The sequence below is a fragment of the Phascolarctos cinereus genome, unplaced genomic scaffold, assembly GCF_003287225.1.
Source record: "Phascolarctos cinereus isolate Bilbo 61053 unplaced genomic scaffold, phaCin_HiC Scaffold_2;HRSCAF=192, whole genome shotgun sequence".
Taxonomy (NCBI): domain Eukaryota; kingdom Metazoa; phylum Chordata; class Mammalia; order Diprotodontia; family Phascolarctidae; genus Phascolarctos; species Phascolarctos cinereus.
This window is the reverse complement of record NW_027555625.1, coordinates 69,102,903-69,125,147: the sequence shown is the minus strand read 5'-3', so window position 1 is coordinate 69,125,147 and position 22,245 is coordinate 69,102,903. Positions and strand designations below refer to the sequence as shown.

At 37.0% G+C, this 22,245-nt stretch overlaps 1 long non-coding RNA gene across 1 annotated transcript in view; it reads left to right on the top strand.

The window, feature by feature from the left end:
• The first annotated feature begins 323 nt into the window (after positions 1-323).
• Positions 324-22,245, top strand: part of LOC110192148 (uncharacterized) — a 90,716-nt gene continuing 68,794 nt past the window's right edge. The window contains exons 1-2 of the long non-coding RNA XR_002320097.1: positions 324-358; positions 4,064-4,171. This is a non-coding gene — a long non-coding RNA (uncharacterized LOC110192148). The remainder of the gene's footprint in view (positions 359-4,063; positions 4,172-22,245) is intronic.

The following is a 22,245-nucleotide window of genomic DNA, read 5'->3' as shown; positions in this document are numbered from 1 at the left end:
AATCCAGCCTCATCTCCTTGCTACTTACTAGCTGTGTGACCCTGTGTGAGTCACTTAACCTGAACTGAAGAGAGAAAGAGAGAGAGAGAGAGAGAGAGAGAGAGAGAGAGAGAGAGAGAGAGAGAGAGAGAGACCTAACAAAGGACCAAAATGAAATAGTTATTTCCATGAAAGGGCTTACCCTGGGGGGGGAGAGGAGAGAAGGGTGGTGGCAACATATACAAAGATAAGTGTTTAATCTAGCATTTAGCATATATATATTATATATATTATGGGAGTGTTCTACAGCAAGTTCTAACCAGCTTCTGATTTTTAAATTTTCGGTGTGAGAATTTACACTCCAGATATCAGCAAAACTGTAAGTGAGGACATGGTTTATTATTTTACTGCTTTCTAGATTTATGAAAATGTTGGAAAAAGTATAATTACTTAAATTAAAAGTATGTTGTACATCCTGTTTTTCCCAAAGATCTTGTTTATAAACTTTTAGATGAACATTTATTAGCAGTCCCCAATACACACACATATACACATAGACATATATATGATTACACACATAAACGTACATTGGACCTCTACACAAACATCTGTGTGAGTGTGTGCATACAAAAGTGTGTGCATGTATGTGTATTTGGGACTGAGCACTGATAATTGAGGTCTTAAGGAAAAGTTTCCTTCAGGAGATGACAAGCTGAAGGAAGCTAGAGAGGGAATCTCCATCTGAGGCAGAGATGAAGAAGGAAAGTATTTTAGCATGTGAGAAATCCTATCATAAAGCATATCAGCTGGAAGATAAGATGTCAGATACAACAAGCATCTAGTATATCAATTTAGTTATAAGGTATGGTGTGAAAGAGAGAGTAATGTAGAACAGTTGGGAAAGAAAGGATTAGAGCAAGGCTATGAAGGCTTTTAAACATCTAGCACAGAAGTTAATAGTTTATCATAGAGGAAAGGGGGAATTGCTGAGGCTTCTTGAGCATAATCAGGCTTGTGCTTTAAGGACAGTTTGGCAACTGTGTGGAGGGTTGATTGCAAAGGAGACAAGAACACAGATTAATTAGAGTAAAATTGCAATAGTCCAGGTCTCCTGACCCCCAATCCAATCTTTTCCTTTATATGTCAGGCTATACTATATTCTCCATAGTACTTAGAACTGCATAAAAGTAAGAGACAGGTAGGAAAGGGATGAAGTTTCATAATATCTGAGAGAAGAACTAAAGGAAGCTAAATCATCTGGACAGAGACAAATAAGAAGGAAGTAAAACTGAAAGTGCTTTGGATACCCTTAAACTTATAAAGTATTAGCTATTATGAAATAGGTTGTGGGTGGGGATTAAGCTTTTCTCTTTCTTGAATAATTTAAACTAGTGATCAAGGAAATGTCTGCTTCTATCTCCTTCAAGTCTTATTGTTGTACCTGGCCAAGAAAGGTAATCACCATGGCTTTTGTTGGTTTCAGGAACAACACAGCAGTAGGCAGAGTGGATGCAGGCAATCAAATTTTGACAGTTTCCCTGCTAGCAAATCACCTTCACCATTCCAGGTCTGACTTAGAGAACAAAGTGACTGATTTGCCTGTCATGACACGTATTAATAAAATCCTATTCGACAGCATCTGACAGGTGTAGCCACCTCAATTTCATTAAGCTGCGTTAACAGAGAGTTTTCAAAAGCAGTAGCAAATATCCCCAACACTGCCAGAGACAGACTCGATCCCCTTGAGAGGCCTAGCAGGCTTCTCTTCCTAACCATGGGGATTGAGACTGTGGCTTGCCTCTATCCCAGAATAGATTATTCTAATCACAGGGAGTCCTACAGACAGATGAGGCTCATTAAGACTACTCTGAGATTACAAGAGACATAGCCTTTTGCACTTGAGCATGCTGCTTGGATGTTATTTGGCTTTACTTTTACATCAATGATATTCAGCTCAAATGATAGTGCATCCATGGAAAAACTACTGCTAGGACGAAGCATTTTATTTCTTATTTGTATTTTATTCATTAGTGTCTAATCTATATAATTTATGCATATGCTTTTCCACTGGTTCCATATTTACATTCTGTATATATATATATCTTTAATGTGTAACCAGGCTTATCTTGGCACGTCTAGATCTTTTAAATGAAAGCACTCTATGTCCCCTACCACACTGGTTCAATTTAGCCTCCTTTGATTGACTACGTAGCTAGAAAGGCTGCACCTTTAAAACTGGGCAAACAGGAGTAGTATCTCTCTTTCATAAACATCCTTTCCTGTTGCATCTAAAGGGTGAAGATCTCAGTTCAGGAGCAGTGCAAGTGCCATGAGCAAAATCAGTGAAAGGGAAACTAATTCCATCCTCTGCTCACATTCTCTGTTAACCTAGCTCAGAGAAAGTGGCCTGGATGTATTAGTCTCTATTCTGGTTCTCTTGGACAACTAGAGCCAGAGGAGGAATTTGAATTTGAAACTAGGACTGTGCTCTATCCTAATTTAGCTAAGCAATAAACTTAATCCCCTTCCCTCTCCAGAAACTGAGATGTTAAAAGGTGGGTGGGGTTGGTGGTGAGGGGCTGCCTCTCCCATGTATTGTAAGAGTATGTTTTTATATTTGTTATTATACCTTTTGAAGTCAATATCCATTTGTTAAATCATCATCATCATCATCATGCTCCCACTCAAAGTGGTTAAGTAGAACTGGAGTGTAGGGGACCCACATCACTACCATCCGTGGGAATACTTTGCGAAGGCTAGAACAATTATCAAAGAGTCTAGATATCTTAGACCTTCTGAAGGGTATTATAGAAATCTGGGGGAAGGGTGAAATGTAACCTATATGGCCTTCAGGCTATGAGGACCAGGGTAGATATGTTACATGTAGGTCTCTGCATGAGATTAAATTGGGCTTTTCAATTTTGTGGGAACCCCTGGAAATATTCTCTTCCTGGAGCTTTTGAGATACCGTAGACTGCAAGATCCTAAGGAAATTTGGAATTATTTTAGATTGTAAATGTCTAAAACACTTTTCAGCATATGTTGTCTCAACAGTCAGTTCCATTGGTAAGATTTGTAATCTTTTCATCTGTTGATTATTTGATTGATTAGTGATATCTGATAATGATATGCTCATGTCAGTTATCACTGAGTCCTATATAAGTACTGAAATTCTACAGAGAGTGACAAATCTAGAATCACTAGATTACTAGTGTCTAAATGAAATGTTCATATTTATCTACATTTTAGTGGATCTATACCATTTACCTTTTGTGAAAGCAAAATGTCCTACAACTTTTCAGGTGATGTGTCTGTGCCTAAAATATATAAGTAGCTGACTTTCTTTTCTGCTTCTTTAACTAAGCCTACTTCTTTTCTTGTCCTGATGGGTATTTACAATTTCATTTAATTTACTTTGACAGAAGCAAGGATCCATAGGAGAATATCAGGCCCCCTTTGATATAAGGAACCCAGAGGAAATTGCATGGACCTCTATGGGTTTTGATTATGCTAGAAACAGACACCTGGAGAATTTTGATGCTCCTTTTGTACAAAGGGACACTTTTTGTGCAGACCCAAGTTGTTTGGCCTTATGCACTGAAGAAATGATTAAAAGTATTTCCACCCAGGACAGTTTTCTTATTTGAGAGAGGGGTGATGCGTAGTCAACTCCATATCCCATATCCCTGTTGGGCGAGCTCCATATAGTTTAGGTAGCTCAGTGTGGAACACATTTCTGTTCAAGAGGGATGGAATTTTCTTTGTCTTTCTTCTTTCATTTATGGATTGAGAAAGGTCCTAAAAACTCAAGCTAAGCAATCAGAAATATTTGTTAAGCTTTATAAAATACTTTTTAGTTCATTGAATCTGCAAAACTTTTATTTGGGGGGGATAATTGTGATTTTACCTGTCCATGTAGGTTTGCAACTGGTAAAATTGGCTGTCTTGAGAGTTTACTTGTATGGCACTGGGGAAGTATGTGAAAGTATATGTTAATTCTTCCTGAGACCTCAGATAACTGACTTTTGAGAAGAAGACTGTGTTAAAATCAAATAAAACAACAACAATAACAATATATCTGCAGGTTTCTCTGGGCATGACTAGATGTCCTAAAATGGAGGGATCCTGAGGAGCCTTTGGAGCATGCTCAGGTTGCCCCACTTGTAATTGTTCTGTGTCTCCTACCATGCGGGTAAGTGTAACCTTCTTTAACTGGCTGCATAGCTGGAAAAACTAAATCTTTAACACTGATCAGACTGGAATAGTCTATCTCACACAGTTTTGAGTACTTACTGTGATCCTCACTGAAATTATGATTTCAAGCAATGGCAGTTACTTGTGGGATGCTGTAGCCATCTAGTCAAGTAGGGAAGCTTGGGGATGACAGGGTATCTGAGACTCAAGACCAAAGAGACTTTAAACTTGGAATTCGGGACAGTACTATATAGGAATTGAGTTAAGAGCCAATCCTCTCCCCTTTCCCAAGATTGGCATGGCATAAAAGGGGTATGGGAGATTATAGAAATATGGGAATGTGTTTGTATATTTATTATATATTTTGAAGCAATTTTATGAGATTTATTTCTTTTAACATTTTATTTCACCCCAATTATATGTAAAAAAATCGACATTAAAAAAATTGAGTTATGAACACTCTCCCTCACACCCTGCCCTTCCTCATTAAGAAGGCAAACAACTTGTTATAGCTTGTACATATTCAGTCATGCAGAACATATTTCCGTATCAGTCACATTGTTAAAGAAAACAGAGTAAAAATTTAAAAAGTAAAAAAAATTATGCTTCAATCTGCATTCAGACTAAATTATTTTCCTGCATCTCCATTTCCCCACTTTGGAGGTGGATAAATTTTTTTCATCATCGGTACTTCTGAATTATCTTGAATCATTTTATTACTGAAAATAACTGAGGCATTCACAGTTGATCATTATACCACACTGCTATTACTGTATCCAATGTTCTTCTGGTTCTACTCATTTCACCTTGCATCAGTTCATGTGAGTCTCTCCAGATTTTTCTGAGAGCAGTCTGCTCACCATTTCTTATGGCAAAATATCATTCCATCACAATCATATACCAAAACTTCTTCAGCCATTGCCCAATTGATGGACAGATCAATTGCCACCATGAAAAGAGCTGTTATAAATATTTTTATATGTTTGGGTTATTTATCTTTTGTTTTATCTCTTTGGTACACAGACTTAGTAGTGATATTACTGAGTCAAAGGGTACACATTGTTTTATAATCCTTTGAGCACAATTCTGGAATGGTCTCCAGAATGGGTGGATCAGCTCCCAACTTCACCAACAGTGCACTAGTGTTTCAATTTTCCAACATCTCCTCCAGCATTTGTCATTTTCCTTTCCTGCCATATCTGGCAATCTGACAGGTGTGAGGTGGTAGCTCAGAGTTGTTTTTATTTGCATTTCTCTGATCAATAGTGGTTTGATGATAGATATGATGATAGATAGTCTTGATTTCTTCTTCTGAAAACTGCCTGTTCACATCCTTTGATCATTTATCAATAGGGGAAATGCTTTTGGTTTATTTCTTTTATAAATTTGAGTCAGTTGTCCATGTATTTGAGAAATGAGACCTTTATCTGATAAACTTGCTATGATCTTTTCACCATTATGATTAGTGTGTATTACCTTTTATTCTAGTTCTCCCCCATTTATCCTACTCTCTCTCCTTTCACCCTTTCCATCCTCAAAAGTATTTGCTTCTATCACTTCCCACAATCTGCACTCCCTTATGTTACTGCCTCCTTCTCTTATCCCCTTTCCTTCCTACTTTTCTATACGTTAAGATAGATTTCTATATGCAACTGAGTGTGTATATTATACCCTCTTTCAGCCAATTCTTATGAGAGTAAGTAACTTTCTCTGCCTTCCAAATCCCCCATTTTCCCCTCCAATATAAAAGCCTTTTCATCCTTTTTTGTATGAGAATATTTATCCAATTCTACTTCCCCCTTTTTCCTTTTCTCAGTGCATTACTCTTTTTCAGCCCTTAATTTTATTTTTTGGATAGTCATTCTAGTATATTCAACTCATGTCCATGCCCTCTGTCTCTGTACATTTCTTCTAACTGTACTAATAAAAAGAAAGTTATTTTGAATTACACGTATCATTTTCACAAGTAGAAAATGTACAGAGTTTGACCTTACTGAATCCTTTGTGATTTCTCTTTCTTCTTTACCTTTTTAGGCTTCTCTTGAGTCTTATATTTGAAAGGCAGATTTTCTATTCAGTTCTGATTTTTTTTCCATCAGGAATGCTTGAAAGTTCCCTATTTCCTTGAATGTCCATTTTTCCCTGAAGAATTATACTCAGTTTTTCTGGATAGATGATTCTTGGTTGTAATCCTAGCTCTCTGGCCTTCCAGAATATCACATTCCAATTACTTAATGTAGAAACTGTTAATCTTGTGTTTTCCTAACCATGGTTTCACAATATTTGAATTGTGTCTTTTTGGCTGCTTGCAATATTTTCCTCTTTGACCTAGGATTGTGGAAATTTGGATACAATATTCCTAGGAGTTTTTATTCGGGATCTCTTTTAGGAGGTGAGTGGTGAATTCTTTTGATTTTTTGATTTTTCTTTTACTTTCTGGTTCTAGAATATGAGGGCAATTTTGCTTGATAATTTCTTGAAAGGTGGTGTCCATATTCTTTTTTTGGTCATGGATTTTAGATAGTCCAATACTTAAATGATCTCTCCTTGATCTATTTTCCAGGAGGTTGTATTCGCAATGAGATATTTCACATTTTCTTCTGACTCTTTTTTCATTCTTTTGATCTTGTTTTATTGTTTCCTAGTGTCTCATGATGTCATTAGCTTTCACTTGCCCAATTATATTATTTAAGGAATAGTTTTCCTTAGTGATCTTCTGTACCTCTTTTTCCATTTACTCAATTCTAATTTTTAAGGAATTATTTTCTTCAGTGAATTTTTGTACATCTATATATCTATATCTATATCTATATCTATATCTATATCTATATCTATATCTATATCTATATCTATATCTATATCTATATCTATATCTATATCTATATCTACATCTACATCTATATCTATATCTATATCTATCTATCTATCTATCTATCATATATATATATATACATATATAAACTATTCTTTATCTTAAGGAGTTATTTTCTTCATTGGATTTTTGTGTCTCTTTTGCTATTTGGCCTATTCTGTTTTATTAAGGGGTTATTTTCTTCATTTTTTAATGCCTCTTTTAGCAAGCTATTGATATTTCAAAAAAAATATTTTCTTGCGTCACTCATTTCTTTGCACAATTTTCCTCTACCTCTGTAATTTGATTTTTAAAACCCTTTTTGAGTGCCTCCATGAATTATTTTTGGGTCTAAGACTAACCACATTTTTCTTTGAGACTTTTCACATAGCAGTTTTGATTTCTTTTTTTTTTTTTGGTCTTCTGAGTTTGTATTTTAATCTTCCCTGTCATGATAGTAACTTTCTATGGTAAGGTTCTTTTGTTGTTGTTGTTGTTGTTGTTGATGATTGCTTATTTTTCCAGCCTATTTCTTGACTTTTAACTTGATATTAACGTTGTGGTCTGCTCCCAGGGTTAAGGAAATGTGGTCCTAAGCTTCAGGTTTTTGGTTCTGCTCTTTTCAAAGCTAGCTCTGGGTGTCTATATGTTTTAGTTCTTCTAAGATTGTGTGATCTAAGAAGAGGTGTGGTCACTGCTCTCATGCCCTGTGCTCAGGTCTCTGAGTGACCATAAGCAATCTTTTGCAACCTGGAATGGTGACCAGTATCCCTACTTCTGCAAGTTCTCCTCTTTGTCCTGGGATGGTGACCTGGAACTAGGTATGGGCAAGACAGCAGAGTCCTGCTATAAATCTAAGTAAAGATTCCCCTGTAATCTCTGGACCTCTTTTCTGACCCCCTTAAACTCTGTACACTGAGACCTCTGGATTCTGCTGCTACAGATACTTATTCAGTCACCCTTAAAATCTGCTACTGGCTTGCAAGGATGCTGCCTTTTCTGGACTTCCTTCCACTCTCATTTCAGTGAGACAGTCCTTTCCTTCTGTTCTTCTAAGTTGTCTTAGCTTGGAAAATTGTTTCACCCTGTCCTATCTCTAACACTCTAGAATTTATTTTGAGGTGTTGTTTTAAGCTGTTTGGAAGCATTATTTGGGAGAGCTCAATTAAGTCCCTGCCTTTTCTCTACCGTCTTGGCTCCTGCTCTCCTTCCCTCTGCCCCACCACTAGCCTCAGTATTGACTGAAACAAAACACAAAGAACTTTCCATCCACAAAACATTTAGGCAACAGTAATGATATATCCCCTCTTGTGATAACGATTCAGAACATAATTGACACATAAATGTTTCAACTAATAACTAAGAAAAGCAAATTAATGTCTCTTGTCCTTCATCCTTCTCTTGTTATGCAGTTTGCATATTATACCTCCTTTGATCTTGAACATCTCTCATATAGACTGACCACATTTTTAATCAAGTCACTACTGCCACTTCCTCTTATAAACATCCTTCATGCTGTGCATTCCTGCTTTCAACTTCATCTGAGTATTCTTCCCAGCTTACTATAATGTAGAGGTAATGATGTGATAGAGTATAGTGATGAACTTGGGAGTCAGGAAGATCTGACTTTCATTCTTGCATCATCCTTCCTAGCTATGTGAATAAAGTCTAGGTAAGTAATTTAAACTCAGCCTCAGTTTATCAATTTCCAAAATTAAGACTTTAATATGATATACCTCACAGGATTGCCATGAGCATTAAATAGGAATATGCAAACTTGGAGGATTAAAAAAATGCTAAATATTATTATAGCTATTAAATTAGGGCATCCTCTCTCACTCCAGGCTTATAACTACCTTTCCCAAATTCACAACACTTTTTTACTCTCCAAGGCATGACATATGTGTTACAATATCTGCTTCAGAGGGAATGTTATATTAGGTATAGACAATACTAAACTCCAAACTATATGCCCTATAATTCATCTGGAGGGGATTCTTTTTGCCATGGTGATGACTGGCCTCTTGCTAGGCCCTAATTGAAAGAATAACATCCACATTTAACCACTGATTGACCTCCCTCTAAAAGAGCCAAGAACTGGCTTTGTCACTACATTTAGGGTTAGGAATGCAATATTAACAAACTGAGTTTAACATGGTTCATCTAATCCAGGTAATCACAGCATCCTAGTGTTTGATAAGGGTGTCACAGTACAGACCATCTGTTGATTGACTAATCTTAAGGTGCCCCTATTCATTCCTTATAAATTCATCCAGTAGAAACAATCCATTGGTAGGTGGCATAAAGTAGATAGGGTATTGCACGTGGAGTCAGGAAGACTCATCTTCCTAAACTGAAATCTGGTCTCAGATATTTACTAGCTATGTGACCCTGGTGGAGTAACTTAATCTATTTGCCTCAGATACACCATCTCTAAAATTAGCAGAAAAGGAAATGGTAAGCCACTCCAGCATCTCTCACAAGATCTCCCATACATCTCTCCCCTCCTCTCACAAGACAACCCCAAATGGGATCATAAAAGATTGGATACAATTGAGACCACTGAACAACAACAACAACAACAATCCATTATTAAGGGCAGAAATTCGGGAAATGTGGGCTTTCAGATTACATATCTTTTTAAAAATGTATTTAACATTTTATTTTCCCCAGTTACATGTAAAAACAATATTTAATATTTGATTTAAAAGCTTTTGAGTTCCAAATTCTCTTCCTTCTCCCTCCCACCCCCTCTCATTTAGAAGGCAAGTAATTTGATATAGGTTATACATGTGTAGTCATGCAAAACATATATGTAATAGTCATGTTGAGAAAGGAAAACATAGAGCAAAACAAAAACACAAGATAAATAAAGTAACATAAAATATGCTTTAATCTATATTCAGACACCATCAGTTATTTCTCTGGAAATGAATAACATTTTTCATCATAAGTCCTTTGGAGTTGCCTTAGATTATTTTATTGCAATAATAGTTAAGCCATTCACAGCTTATCATCTTACAATATAGCTGTTACTTTGTACACAATTACATTTCACTTTGCATCAGCCCATGCAAGTCTTTCCAGGTTTTTCTGAGAGCATCCTGTGCATCATTTTTTACAGTGCAATGGTATTTTATCATAATCACATATCAAAACTTATTCAGCTATTCCCAATTGATAGACATCTCCCTAATTTGTAATTATTTATCCCCAGGAGAGCTGCTATAAATATTTTGTACCTACAGTTCTTTTTCCTTTTTTAAAATCTTTTTTGGGATATAGATTTAGTAGTGGTACTGCTAGGTCAAAGGGTATGCATAATTTTACATCCCTTTGGGCATAGTTCCAAATTGCCCTACAGAAATTCACAACTCTTCCAACCAGTCATTAATGTCTCATTTTTACCATATCCTTACGACATTTGTCGTTTACTTTTTGTCTTATTAGCCAATCTAATAGGTATTTAGTACCTCAGAATTGTTTCAATCTGCATCTCTCCAACCAATAGTGAGTTAGATATTTTTCATGTGTCTATATATAGCTTTGATTACTTCATCTGAACACTGATTATATCTTTTGAACATTTATCAATTGGTGATTGGATCTTATTTTTATAAATTTGACTCATTTCTCTATATCTTTGAGAAATAAGATCTTTTTCAGAAACATTTGTTTCAAATTCTTTTTCACAATTGCTATTATTAACTATATTTCCCTCAGTCCTATTTCCCATACCCATTTTTTTCTATTCTTTATCTCCTTTCACCCTGTTCCTCATTCTAATTTTTAAGGAATTGTTTTCTTCAGTGAACATTTGAATCTCATTTTCCATTTGTCTAGTTCTGCTTTTTTAAGGCATTCTACTCATCAATGGCTTTTTAGACCCCTTTTGATATTTGGCCTAGTCTGTTTTATAAAGTGTCACTTTCTTCAGTATTTTTAGATCTCCTTGAGCAAGCTGTTGACTCATTTTTTCATGATTTTCTTACATCATTCTCATTTCTCTTCCCAATTTTTCCTCTCCTTCTCTTGCTTCCTTTTCAAAATCCTTTTTGAGCTCTTCCATGGTCTGAGACCAATTCATATTTTTCTTGGAGGCTTTGGATAGTATCTTTGACTTTATTGTCTTCTTTTTGTATGTTTTCATCTTTGTTGTCAAAGTAAGTTTCTGTAGTCTGAGTTTTTTCCCCCATTGATTGTTCATTTCCCCAGCCAACATTTGACATTTTAACTATTTGTTAAGGTAGGGATCTACTTCTAGTGTGGAGGGTGCCTGTTCCAAGTTTCAGGGGTTTTGTGCAACTGTTTTCAGAGACACTTCTAGGGACCTGTAAATTTTCTCTTCTTCCAAGGTGGTTTGAGCTAGGGAGGGGTCTTTAGTCCTTTCCTGGCCTGTTCTCTGGTCTATGAGTGACCATGAGCACTCTTTTTCTGCCCTGACACTTTGAGGAAAGTTCCCTCTCCACTGCTGTCACAAGCTCTGATATGCCAGTGCTCCTCCTCACTCCAGGATTGTCACCCAGGATTGTGACTCAAATCCATGTATGAGCAAAGTAACAGAATCCTGCCTCAGTACCAGCAAAGAGACCCCTGCAATTTCCTTCTGATGAGTTGTTTGATCCCCTTACCATCTGAGGGCTGAGAGCTCTGGAAACAGCTACTGCTGCTGCTATCACTGCTACCACCCCAAGGCTGTGCTGGGGCTGAGGCAGGATAGATTCTTTCTCACCCAGGTTCAGCAGACCTTTTTTACTGTCCTAAATTGTCTTTGATGTTTGTGGGTTGAGAAGTATGGAAACTGCCACAGCTATCTCTATTTCAGTCCCCTGAGGCCTGCTCCAGGTTCACTGTGGCACAGTCTAAGCTGGTGTGGTTTGTGCTGTACTACAGTCCTCTCCCAGACTGGTGCAATAGACTTTTCTTATTGACCTTTCAGGTTGTCTTGGGCTGGAAATTTGTTTCACTCTTTTTGTGGGTTCTGCTGCTCTAGAATTTGTTTAGAGTCATTTTGATAGTACTTAGGGGGTTTTGGAAGAGAACTCAGGTGAGTCCCTGACTTTACTCAGCCATCTTGTCTCTGACTTCCAGGTTGTATATCTTGCAATATTCCTGAGCTATCATAATCATTCTGTACCCAAGGGACTGCAGGGAGAAGAAGGTACATATTTACATGCATATGAATAATAAAAATAGCCTCACTCATGATCTTTTGAGTACTTGTGCTCTTCACAGTACTCCCTCATACTATGATCCCCTCACATTCACTGTATATACACCCTACCTCTGAGGCAATTAGGTGGCACAATTAACCAAGAGCTAGAGCTAGAGTCAGTGTGACCTGAGTTCAAATCCAAACTTAGGTTCCTCCTAGCTCTGTGATCTCAGGTAATATTCTTTTTTAGAAATTTTTAATTTTTAAAAAAATTTTTTAGAATTTATTTTATTAATTTATTTTGATTTATCAACAATCACTTCCATAGCTTTTGAGTTTAAAAATTTTCTCCCCTTATTCCCCACCACCCTCCCCAAGACTGCACACAATCTGATATAGGCTATACATTTACATTCCTATTAAACATATTTTCACATTACTGAAGTTGTAAATAAAAGTTAAAACCAATATGAGGAACCATCAGAAAGAGGAAACAAAACTCAACAGAAGAGAAAAAAAAAGATAGCGATTCAACTTCCATAGTTCTTTCTTTGGATGTGGATAACATTTTCCATAATACATTCAGTTATCCTCTTCCATTTTATGGGACAGTTCATCCCATTCACATTCACAGTTATGATTACTATCTGTGTCTTTTTCTCCATCCTTCCCCCCGTTTATGCTTTTCTTTCTTCTTTCTCCTTTCCCCCCCTCACTAGTGTTTTGCTTTTGACCACCACCTCCTTCAGTCTCTCCTCCCTTCTATTATCCCTTTCCCTTTTCTTTCCCTTTACCCTTACTGTTTCTTCCCTCCCTTCTATCCCCACTCCCTTTTCTTTCCCCTTTTCTCTCCTACTGCCTATAGGGAATTAGATTTCTATACCTAACTTGGGCCAAATCTAATGAGAGTAAGGTTCAAACAATGCTCACCCCCTCCCTTCTTTACCTCTGCTGTAATAGGATTTTGTGTCTTTTCCTGTAATATAATTTACCCTTGTCTGCCTCCTCCTTTCCCACTACATTTTCTAAGATCAGACAAATCCACTTACTTGGATCCATTTAACCCACTTGATTAGATTTTTTTTTTTATCATTACATCAAAGTCAACTAATGTCCACCCCCTTTATGTATACTCCTTTAACCTGGTGTAATACAGTTCTCAAGTGTTCCAAGTGTCATCTTCCCTTGTAGGGATGTAAAAACCTCACCCTTATTAACAATATATTGTATCTTTCCGTCCCATTTACCTTTTTATGTCTTTCTTGAATCTTGTACTTGAAGATCAAATTTTTCCTTGAGCTCCGGTCTTTTTATCAGGAATGTCTGAAGGTTCCCTATTTCATTGAAGATCCATCTCCTCCTTTGAAAAATCATGCTCATTCTTGCTGGGTAGTTGATCCTTGACTGCAATCCAAGCTCCTTTGCCTTATGGAATATCATGTTCCACCCCCTGCAGGCTTTTAATGTAGAAGCTGCAAGGTCCTCTGCAGTCCTGACTGTGGTTCCATGATATTTAAATTGTTTCTTCCTGGCTGCTTGCTGCACCTTCTTTTTCATCTGGTAATTCTGGAATTTTGCTATTATATTCCTTGGCATTTTCAATTTGGGATCTCTTTCAGGTGGTGAGCAGTGTATTCTTTCTATGGTTATTTTACCTTCTGGTTCTAGGACTTCAGGGCAGTTTTCCTTTATGATTTCTTGAAAGATACTGTCCAGACTGTTTTTCTTCATCATTATTTCAGGTGGCCCAATAATTTTTAAATTGTCTGTCTATCCTGGATTAATTTTCCAGGTTGGTTGTTTTACTGATGAGGTATTTTATGTTTTCATCTATATTTTAATTTTTTTTGTTGTTTCTGTTTGACTGATTCTGGCTCTCTCATAGAGTCATTATTTTCCATTTGTCCAAATCTAGTTTTTAACACATTGTTTTCTCCTGCTAGTTTTTTTAATTTTCTCCTCTAATTGGCTAATTGTGTTTTTAAGGGATTTGTTTTCTTCAGTGTACTTTTTTCCAATTGACCAACTGTATTTTTTAAGGACTTTTCTACCTCTCTCACTCGACTTTTATAATCTTTCTTGATCTCTTCTAAGAATGCTTTTTGGGCTTCAGACCAGTTCATATTCCCTTTTGATGTTGCAGATGTGGGTTTGTTGACAATGTTGTCCTCTTCAGAATTTCTGCCTTGATCTTCACTCTTCTCATAATATGAATCTATGGTACATTTCTTTTTAATCATGGTTTCTTTATTTCCTGGCCTTTAAAGAGATTGAGCTCTCCTGCTGGGGAACAGAGGACACTGAACCAAGCTTCTTGTGTTGGGAACCTAGGTGTTGGTCACTGGCTTTGTGTGCTGGGGCCTCTTATGTTGCCAATTGGAGGCTGTAGGGCTCTGGCAGTTTCAGACCAGTTCATATTCCCAAAGGCCAGATTTCTGTATTCCTGCAGTTGTTATTGAAAGAGAGGCAACCCCTGAAGATGTGCTCCCAGTATTGCACCAGGTATTATGGATTTTTTGTCACTTGTATAATGTATAATATCCTTAATAACTGTCATGTGTCTGATTGAATTTGTGTCTTTTATACTGCCTCTATGGGGATAGATGAAAGCATTGCCCTTCTATAATCTCTTGGTATGAGAATCAGGTGTCAATGAGGCATGGGGACAAATGGTTCCTATCTACCCAACTTTTATATCATTAAGCAGGTCTAGATCCCATGTACCTTGCCCCAAGAAGGCCATTTGTTACTGTTTCATGTGGAAATATCCTTTCTCCCCCCCCCGAACACACACACACACACACACACACACACACACACACACACACAAATATACACACAATAAAACCAAGCTATTGATCAGAATGTGGTTCCACTGAAAGGCACAATTATAAAGAAAAGAAAATATAAAAGGAACAAAATTGCCTTTTTGCTTTCTTTTATATACCAAAAAATTGGTTGTTTATCATTTGATGGTGCAATTTTTAGCTGAGACAACCAGTTTATTTTCCATTGGTGAAACACATTCTCCAAGAATGGCCAAAGTGTATGTCTATGCCACCCAAATGTGAAAGAAATGAAATTTTCTGCAAGTTCAGTGATTAGGCATTTATTAAATATGTACAAACTGTCAGGCATGAAGCTAAGTAAGCCCTGAGAATAATAACACAAAAGAAGCAAACAACAACAAATAACAGTCTGTGTTTTCAAGAAGCTCAGTTACTTGGAGAAATAATATCCAAATGATAATAACTATGTACAAACCATATATGTATATATATACGCACACATATACACATACACACATATGCAAACACATATAAAAACATGCACGCATATATGCATATTTTCATATGTGTATACATACATACATATACAGAACTAACCGCAAATAATCTCAGCAGGAAGACATTAAGATTAAAGGAGGGCTGTGAAAAGCATCATGTATAGTGTGAAACTTTAGCTGAGACTTTAAGGAAATCAGGGGAACCATAAGGCATAAATAAGACTGGTTGTCCAAGTTATAGGAGAGTTAGTTACAGTGGACGATTTGGGAGATAGAGTGTCTTTTGGGAAACCCAATAATGATGTCAATGTCAATGAATTACAGAGTACCTGGGTAGGGAAATAGTAAGGTTTAAGAAGATTGAAAAGTTAGGAAGAGTCAAGGTATGGAGAGTCTTAAAAACCAAATAGAAGTTGGTATATCTGATCACTAGAATTTATTGAAAGAGGGAGGGATTAACATAATCATAACTGAGCTTAAGGAATTCCAATTTGACATCTGAGTGGAAAATTGATGGTAGAGGTGATAGACTTGAGTCTGGTCATGAATTTGCTCAAGAAACTCCATTGATAAAATATTGTTTTAAGTCCTACCAAGGACCAAGATAGTGGAGTAAAGGCAGGAACTCACCTGAGATCTCCCCCAGGCCCTTCCAAATACCTTTGGATGATGACACTAAAAAAATTCTAGAGTGTTAGAACCCACAAAAGGATGGAGTGAAATAATTTTGTAGCCCAAGAGAATTTAGATGATCAGCAGGAAAAATCTGTTGATGCAAGGTAAGAGAAGAAGACCAGCATAAGCCATATCAGCTTGTCCCAGGTCCTAGCAAACCAGAAGCAGGTCTTAGGAACCACTGAATCACCATCATCAGCAGATTCTGGGGCTCTTAGCCCACAGAGAGTAAGGGGGTCAAACATCAGGTCAGAAGTAGATTGCAGGAGATTCTTTGCTAGCACTGAGCCACTACTTTGTTGCTTTGCCCATACTTGGATCAGAATCCTAGTCCTGGGTGCCAGTACCAGGTGAGAAGGAACATTAGGACATCAGAGGTTTTGGCCGCAGTGGAGTGGGGACCTTCCTCACAGTTGAAAAGAAGAAAAGAATTTTTATGGTCACTCACAGACAAGAACACAGGCCAAGAGAGGAGTAAACACCTTTCCTTAGTTCATACCACCTTGGAGAAAACTTATGGGTCTCTAGAAGTATCTCTGAAAAGAGCTGCATAAAACCCCTAAAGCTTGGGACAGGGTGCCCTCCACCTTGGAAGAAAAGCTATATATTTTTATTTAATTAACTAATTTACTTTTAGTTTTCAACATTCACTTCATAAGATTTTGAATTCCAAATTTTCTCCCCATCTACCCCCTCCCACACCCCAAGACAACATGCATTCTGAATGCCCTTTCCTCTAATTGGCCCTCCTTTCTGTCGCCCCCCTTCACTTATCCCCTTTCCCTTCCCTTCTATTTTCCTGTAGGGCAGGATAGATTTCTATACCCCATTGCCTAGTTATCTTATTTCCCAGTTGCATGTAAAAACAATTTTTAACATTTATTTTTAAAACTTTGAATTCCAAATTCTCTCCCTTCCTCCCTCCCCACCCACTCTCATTGAGAAGGGAAGCAATTCAATATAGGTTATATGTGTGTAAACATGGAAAGAACTTCATAATAGTCACATTATGAAAGACTAACTATATTTTCTTCCATACTATTCTACACCCTTTTCTTCTTTGACCCTGTCCCTCCTCAAATGTGTTTGCTTCTGATTACCCCCTCCCCCAATCTGCCCTTCTTCTATTATCCCCTCTCTCTTATTCCCTTACCCACTATTTTCCTAGAGGATAAGATAAGTTTCCATAGCCAATTGATTGTGTATGTTATTCCCTCCTTAACTCAAATCTGATGATAGTAAGATTCTCTCATTCCCTCTCACCTTCTCCCTCTTCCCCTCCAGTGTAAAAGCATTTTCTTGCCACTTTTATGTAAGATAATTTACCCCATTCTACCTCTCATTTTCTTCTTCTTTGAGTGCAAGCCTCTCTTACCCCTTCATTTTATTTGTTAGATATCACCCCTTCATATTCAACTCACTATGTGCTCTCCGTCTATAACTATAGCTATCTATCTATCTATCCATCTATCTTTCCTCCAATTACCCTAATAAAGGTCTCATAAGTTAAAAATATTTTATTTCCATGTAGGAATGTGAACAGTTTCACTTTAATAAGTTCCTTATGATTTCTCTTTCCTGTTTACCTTTCATGCTTCTGTTGAGTTTTGTATTTGAAAGTCAAATTTTCTATTCAGCTCTGTTCTTTTCATCAAGAATGCTTGAAAGTCCTCTATTTCACTGAATACCCATTTTCCCCAGGATTACACTCAGGTTTTCTGGGTAGGTGATTCTTAGTTGTAATTGCATTTCCTTTGCCCTCTGGAATATTATATTTCAAGCCCTGTTGTCCCTTAATGTAGAAGCTGCTAAATCTTGTGTTATCCTGATTGTGTCTCCACAATACATGAACGGTTTCTTTCTGGCTGCTTGCAATATTTTCTCCTTGACTTGGGAACTCTGGAGTTTGCCTACAATATTCCTAGGAGTTTTCCTTTGGGGATCTCTTTCAGGAGGTGACGGGTGGATTCTTTCCATTTCTATTTTGCCCTCTGGTTCTAAAATATCAGGGCAGTTTTCCTTGATAATTTCTTGAAAGATGATGTCTAAGCTCTTTTTTTGATCATGGTTTCTAGATAGTCCAATAATTTTTAAATTCTCTCCCTGGGATCTATTTTCTAGGTCAGTTGTTTTTCCAACAATATAGTTCACATTGTTTTCTATTTTTTCATTCTTTTGGATTTGTATTACAGTGTCTTGATTTCTCATAAAGTCACTAGCTGTCAATTACTCTATTCTAATTTTTAAGGAAGTATTTTCTTCAGTAAGCTTTTGGACTTCCTTTTCCATTTGGCCAATTTAGCTTTTTAAGGCATTCTTCTCTTTATTGGCTTTTTGGACCTCTTTTGACATTTGGGTTAGGCTATTTTTAAAGGTGTTATTTTCTTCAGTATTTTTTTGGGGTCTCCTTTAGCAAGCTGTTGACTTGTTTTTCATGATTTTCTTGCGTCACTCTCATTTCTCTTCCCGGTGTTTCCTCTACTTCTCTCACTTGCCTCCCAAAATCCTTTTTGAGCTCTTCCATGGCCTGGGACCAATTCATAGTTTTCTTTGAGGCTTTGGATGTAGTAGCTTTGACTTTGTTATCTTCTTCTGGTTGTATGTTTTGATCTTCTTTGTCTCTAAAGTAAGATTCTATGGTGTGACTCTTTTTGTGCTGTTTGCTCATGATCCTAGCCAAGTACTTGAGTTATAAACTCCTTGTTAAGGTAGGAGACTGCTTCCAGTGTGGAGAATGTACTGTCCTAAGCTTTGGGGGTTTTGTGTAGCTGTTTTCAGAGATACTTCTGGACCTGTAAATTTTCAGTTCTTCCAAGGTGCTATGATCAAGGGCGAGGTGTTACTCCTTTCCTAGGCTGTGCTCTGGTCTATGAGTGACCACAAGAAATCTTTTCTGCCTTGGAATTGTGAAGAGGGTTTGCTTTTCACATCCACTACAAAATCCACCATGGTAGCACTCCTCTTTTCCCCAGGACCACTACCCAGAACTGTGACCCAGATCCAAGCAGGGGCAAAGCAAGAGAATCCTGCACCAGCAGAGAGATCCCTGCAATCCTCTCTGATCAGCCATTTGATTCCCAATTGTACCCTGTCTGTGGGCCAGAAGCTCAGGAGCAGCAGCCAACCCAGGGCTGTGCTCATAGACCCTTAGCTTCTCTCTCACACAGACACACTTCCTACTAACCTTCTAAATTGTCTTTGGAGTTCATGGGTTGAGAAGTCTGGAAACCACCACAGCTGTCTGTGATTCAATCCTCTAAGGCCTGATCCCAGTTCACTGAGACCTGAGCTCCCACACTGAACTGTGTTCCTCTCCCAGCCTCATGCAATATATCTGTCTGATCAACCATCCAGGTTCTCTTGGGCTGGAAATTTCTTTTTGCGGGTTCTGCTGCTTTAGACTTTGTTTAAAGCCATTTTTTCCAGGTATTTGGAGCAGTTTGGGGAATGCTCAAGCAAGTCACTGCTTGTACTCAGCCATCTTGGCTCCACAACTAAAAATGGGTTAATTCTAATGTACATTTCCAGTATTCATACATGTGGGATAGCTGATTGTATTTCTTTTTCTTCAGTGACACTTCTACCTCCTCAAGAAGCAGCTGTAAAGGGTTTGAAGAAAGAATAATATTGCCATATTGAGGGACCTGTGAGTTCATCTGCAATGTATCCAAATTGTACTGTGTGTACCACTTGACCACACAATACTACTACTAGACCCCTTTTCCAGAGACTTTAAAAAGAGGAAATGGATCTATACATAAAACACATATTCATAAAAGTTAGATTTTGTAGTAACCAATAATCAAAATTGAGGCAGTACACTATTGTTGGGTAATGGCTAGATAAATTTGGTCTCTTGAATATAATATACTCTTGTAGCATTATAAGTAAAGAAAAAAATGGATGGTTTAAGCGGAAGTTAGATAGATTGCTTTGCAATAATGCAGATCGAATTAAACAGCATTAAGAGACCAATTTATGCAATGAAAATAATATTGCCTAGGGAAAAAAAAAACTTTAAGACTTTATAATTCTAATTAATTGAAATGATAAATGAAGAGTTCAGAGCAAACACACAACCTATCTCTTGAAAGAGAGACCTTAAAATGAAGAAATGTCTATTTTAGACATAACCAACATAAGAACTTGTTTTTAGCAGAATATGCATATTGATTACGATGATTGGATTTTTAAATCATATTCACAGTTGAAGATCAGGGGAAGTAAAGATAATAAATGCTTACAATATAAATATTTGATAGTAAAATTCATTTATTTTTTAAAAATATATTTATTAATTATTCCATAAAATATGTCCCAATTATATGAAAAATTATTATTTTTTAAATAATTTAAGTTCTAAATTCTCTGTCACTTTCATACCTCTTCTATCCCTTGAGAAGGCAAGCAATATATCTATTCTACATTTGAAGTCATACTAAACATATTTCCATACTAGCCATGTTGCAAAAGCAAACACAGATAAAAAGCAATAATTTTTTTAAATAAAAAAAAATTCTTCCAGTTATACTTAGAATATATCAGTTGTATCTCTGGACATCGATAGTATTTTTCATGAATCCTTTGGAATTGTCTTCAATCTTTATCTTCATCAAAGTATCTAGGTCTTTTGCAGTTGATTATCCTTAAAATATTGTTGTTACTGTGTATGATAGTGTCCTGATTTTGTTCACTTCACTTTGCATCAGTTCATATAGGTCATTCTTGCCACGTTTTTCTGATACAATCCTCCTTGTCATTTCTTATGATAGGATGGTATTCAATAACAATCATATGCCATAAATTTTTCATCAGTTTTCCAACTGATAGCCATCCCACCAATTCCTAATTAATTCCACCACAAAAAGTTACTCTAAAAATTTTTGTACACATAGATAATTTTGTGTTTTCTTTTATCTCTTTGTTATACAGACATAGTGGTGATATTGCTGGGTCAAAGGATATGCACAGTTTTATAGACCTTTGGGAATAACTCCAAACTGTTTTGCAGAATGGATGGACCAGTTCATAACTCCACCAACAGAACATTAGTATCCCATTGTTTTCCACATTTCCCTCCAGCAATTGCCATTTTTCCTTTTCTGTCATGACAGCCAATCTGATAGGTGTGAGCTGGTATCTCAGAGTTGACTTAATTTGAATCTTTATAATTGATAGTAATTTAGAACATTTTTTCATGTTACTATGAAAAGCTTTAATTCCTTTTTCTGAAAACTGTTCATATCCTTTGGCTATTCATCAATTGGAGAATGGTATAAATATATGTGTGCATTGTGTGTGCATGTGTGTGTGTGTGTGTGTGTGTGTTTGTATATATATTCAATCTTTATGTCAAGATCATTTATTCATTTTTTGCCTTATCTTACTATGCACTATGCACTGTGCCTAGTTTCTGCCAAACTGTTTTCTGATTTTCCCAGTAATTTTTGTCAAAAAGTGAGTTCGTATCCCATAAGTTTGTATCTTTAGGATAATGAAACATTAGGGTAGTGTGTAATTTACTATTGTGTATTGTTTACTTAATATAATAAAGTGTTCCACCATTCTATTTCTTAACTGGGGCAAGATTGTTTTCATGATTATTGTTTTGTTTTCTTTAAAAAATAATTATTTTTACATATTGCTATGGAACTGTAAGGATTCCCTCTCCTCCACCACCATGTCAACACTCCTCCTTGCTCCAGGATTACCACCCAGGCTTACAATCCATATCCAAGCATGGGCAAAGCAAGAGAATCCTACCTCAGCACCAGCAAAGAGATCCCTGCAATTCCCCTCTGATCAGCTGCTCAATTCCCCCTAACATCTTTACACATAGCGCTCCAGAAGTAGCCACTGTAGATGCGGCCTGGAGGCTGTGCCAGGGTTCTCTTCTCTCACCCAGGTCTATACACCTTTCATACTGACCTTCTAAGTTGTGTTTGGGGTTTGTGGGTTGAGAAGTCTGGGAATCTCCACAGCTGCCTGTGATTCAGTTCCTGATGCCTACACCAGGTTTGCTCTGCCTCTGTCTTTGTCTGTCTGGCCCACGGTGAGGTGCGCTCCTCTCCCTGCCTGGTGCAACAGACTTTTCCCATCAAACAT